Source organism: Hyaena hyaena, unplaced genomic scaffold (genome assembly GCF_003009895.1).
Source record: "Hyaena hyaena isolate Hyena2069 unplaced genomic scaffold, ASM300989v1 scaffold_37, whole genome shotgun sequence".
Classification (NCBI taxonomy): domain Eukaryota; kingdom Metazoa; phylum Chordata; class Mammalia; order Carnivora; family Hyaenidae; genus Hyaena; species Hyaena hyaena.
Genome location: NW_024080669.1, coordinates 5684748 through 5688845, shown reverse-complemented (window position 1 = coordinate 5688845; position 4098 = coordinate 5684748). Strand labels below are relative to the sequence as shown.

General features: G+C 38.8%; 1 non-coding gene across 1 annotated transcript; it reads left to right on the top strand.

The window, feature by feature from the left end:
• Positions 1 to 3527: 3527 nt before the first annotated feature.
• On the top strand, positions 3528 to 3632 carry LOC120230051. Its single transcript, XR_005527910.1, has one exon. It is a non-coding gene; the product is annotated as a U6 spliceosomal RNA (small nuclear RNA).
• The last annotated feature ends 466 nt before the right edge of the window (positions 3633 to 4098 follow it).

Below are 4098 nucleotides of genomic sequence, written 5' to 3'. Positions count from 1 at the left end.
CCACAAAAGACCCTGAATAGCCAAAGTAATATTGAAGAATAAAACTAAAACGGGAGGTATCACCATCTCAGACTTTAGTCTCTACTACAAAGTTGTCATCATCGAGACAGTATGGTATTGGCACATAGACCAATGGAATAGAGTAGAGAACTCAGAATTGGACCCACAAATGTATGGCCAACTAATCTTTGACTAAGCAGGAAAGAGTATCCAATTGAAAAAAGACAGCCTCTTTAACAGATGGTGCTGAGAGAACTGGACAGCACCATGCAGAAGAATGAAACTAGATCATTTTCTCACACCATACACAAAAATAAACTCAAAATGGATAAAGGACCTGAACGTGAGACAGGAAACCATCAAAACCCTAGAAGAGAAAGCAGGAAAAAACCTCCTTGACCTCAACCACAGTAATTTCTTACTTGACACATCCCCAAAGGCAAGGGAATCAAGAGCAAAAATGAATTACTGGGACCTCATCAAGATAAAAAGCTTCTGCACAGCAAAGGAAACAATCCATAAAACTTATAGGCCACTGCAAAAGGGGAAGAGATAGTTGCAAATGACTTATCAGATAAAAGGCTAGTATCCAAAATCTATAAGGAACTCCCCAAACTCTACACCCAAGTAACAAACAATCCAGTGAAGAAATGGGCAGAAGATATGAACAGACACTTCTCCAGTGAGGACATCCAGATGGCCAACAGGCACATGAAACGATGCTCAGCATCCCTCATCATCAGGGAAATACAAATCAAAACCACCTCACGCCGGGCAGAGTGGCTAAAATGAACAAATCAGGAGACTCTGGATGCTGGCAAGGATGTTGAGAAATGGGCACCTTCCTACTCTGTTGGTGGGAATGTAAACTGGTGCAGCCCCTCTGGAAAACAGTGTTGAGATTCCTCAAAAAATTAACAATAGAACTCCCCTAGGACCCAGCAGTAACGCTGCTAGGAATTTACCCAAGGGATCCAGGAGTGCTGATGCATAGTGGCACATATACCCCAATGTTCATAGCGCACTCTCAACAATAGTCAAAACATGGAAAGAACCTAAGTGTCCATCAACTGATGAATGGATGAAGAAGATGTGGTATATTTATACAATGGAATACTAATGGCAATGAGAAAGAATGAAATCTGGCCACGTGTAGCAACATGGATGGAACTAGAGGGTGTTATGCTGAGTGAAATAAGTCAGGCAGAGAAAGATAGATACCATATGTTTGCACATATAGATGGATTAGGAGGAAGTTAATGGAGGACCATGAGGGAGAAGAAGGGGAAACATAGTGGGGGAGAGGGAGGGAGGCAAACCATGATAGACCCTAGAATGCTGAGAAAAAACTGAGGGCTGATGTGGGTGGAGGAGAGGGGAATGGGGGTGATGGGCATGGGGGAGTGCATTTGTTGGGATGAGCACTGGGTGTTAAATGGAAACCAACTTTACAATAAATATTTAAGAAAAAAATCAATACCAATTATTCATAAACCCCTTTAAAAAATAGAAGAGGAAGAATTACGTCCCAACTCATTCTATGAAGCCTATATTATTTGATCTCAAAGCTAGACAAAGACACTACAAGAAAACCACAGACCAAAATCTCTTATGAATAGAGATAAATCCTCAATAAAATATTAACAAGGTACATCCATTAACTTTAAAAAGGATTATACACCATGACCACATAGGATTTATTCCAGGAATACAACATGAGTTTAACATGTGGAAATCAGTGTAATGCAACTTATTCATAGAATAAAGCACAAATCCCACATGGTCATCTCACCACACACCAAAAAATCATTTGACAAAATGGAACAGTTTTTCATGATTAAAACATTCAACATACTATTAATAGAAGGGAACTTCCTCCACTTGCTAAAGGCCATCTATGAAAAACTCACAACTAACATCATACTTACTGAAATAAGTAAGTGAAATACTGAATGCTTCCCCTAAGATCAAGATAAAGGCAAGGGTGCTTGCTTCTACCACTGCTACTCAACATTGTGCTGGAAGTTCTAGGCAGGGCAATTAGGCAGTAAGAAGGAATTAGGCATTCAGACAGGAAAAGAAAAAGTAAAATTATCTCTATTTGCAGGTGACGTGATGATAACCTATACAGAAACTCCTTAAGCAATCCACTAAAATCTATTAGAAGAAATGAGTTCAGCAAGGTTGCAGGGTAGATCAAATTATGAAACTCAATTGAATTTCTATAAAGTATCAATGAACAATTTGAAAGTTAAATGAAAACAATTCTAGTTATAGTAGCAAAAAATTAAATACCTGAGAATAAATTAAATGCAAATCTTATCATCTGAACATTAGAAAACATTGTTGCAAGAAATTAAAGGAGACCTAGGGCACCTGGGTGGCTCCATCAGTTAAGCATCTGACTTTGGCTCAGGTTGTGATCTCACAGTTCGTGGGTTGAACCCCATGACGGGCTCTGTGCTGACAGCTCAGAGCCTGGAGCCTGCTTGGGATTCTGTGTCTCCCTCTCTCTCTGCCCCTCCCCTTCTCATGCTGTGCCTCACTTTCAAAAATAAACAAAAATTAAAATAAAAGAAATCAAAGAGGACCTTAAAAAAATGAAATCCATACCTCATTCATGGACCAGAGAACTTAATACTGTGAGGATGACATTCCTCCCCAAATCGATCTTTAGATTTAACACAGTCTCTATCAAATTCCTAGATTTTTTTTTTTTTTTGTAGAAAGTAGCAATCTAGTCCCTAAGATTCATGAGTAAATTCAAGGGATACAGAATAGCGCAAACAATATTGGGGGGAAAATATCAGAGAATTCAAACTCCCCAATTTGAAACCTTCTACAAAGTGATAGTAATCAAGCCCGTGTGGTCCTGGCATAAGAACAGACTTACAAATAAATGGAATGGAATTCACAGGCCAGAAATAAACCCTTACATGTATAATTACTTTATGTTTCGTGTGGGTGCCAAGACAATTCAATGGGAAAAGAACAGTCTGAATAGTCTATTCGACAAACGGTGCTGGGACAACTCTGTATCCCTAAGCAAATGAATGACCTGGACTACTTCCTCACAGCATATGTAATAATTCACTCCAACTAGATTATAGACCCAAATAAAGAGGAAAACTACAAAACTCCTAAAAAGAAAATATACAAGAAAATACTTGTGACCTTAGGGTACACAAAGCCTTCTGAGTTATGATACCAAAACACAAGGAACAAAAAAAAAATCTACTTCAGGGGCGCCTGGGTGGCTTAGTCGGTTAAGCGTCCGACTTTCGCTTAGGTCATGATCTCGCGGTTCGTGGGTTCGAGCCCCGCGTCGGGCTCTGTGTTGACTGCCAGCTCAGAGCCTGGAGCCTGTTTCAGTCTGTGACTCCCTCTCTCTCTGACCCTCCCCTGCTCACGCTGTCTCTCTCGCTCTCCTAGAAATAAGTAAAAAAAAAAAAAAAAAAAAAATCTACTTCATTGAAATAAAAAATGTTTATGTTTCAAAGGACACTATTAAATAAATAAATAAAACACTGCTTGCCTCTGCAGCACATATACTAAAATTGGAATGATACAGAGAAGATTAGCACGGCCCCTGTGCAAGGATGACACAAATTTGTGAAGCGTATATTTTTTGAACAAATAAAACAACCCACAGAATGGGAGAAAATATTTGCCCCCATATGTCCAATTAGGTACTTGTAGCTAGAATATATAAAGAGCTTTTCCAATTCAATAATAAAAAGACAAACAAACCAATTTAAAAAATGGACAGAAGAGATGAATAGACATTTCACCAAAGAAGACATACACAAGGCCAATCAGTATATGAAAAGATGATCAACGTCATTAGACATTAGGGAAATGTCAATCAAAATCATAATGAGATGCCACTGAATATCCAGTAGAATAGCTGTAAATAAAAAGACAATAGCAAGTGTTGGTGAGGATGTGGAGAAATGGGGATCCTCATACATTGCTAGTGGGAGTATAAAATGGCATGATTGCTTTGGAAAACTGTCTAGCAGCTCCTTAAAATATTAAACATAGAGTTACCATATGCTCAGAAATTCCAGTCGTAGGGTACATACCCAAGAAAAACAA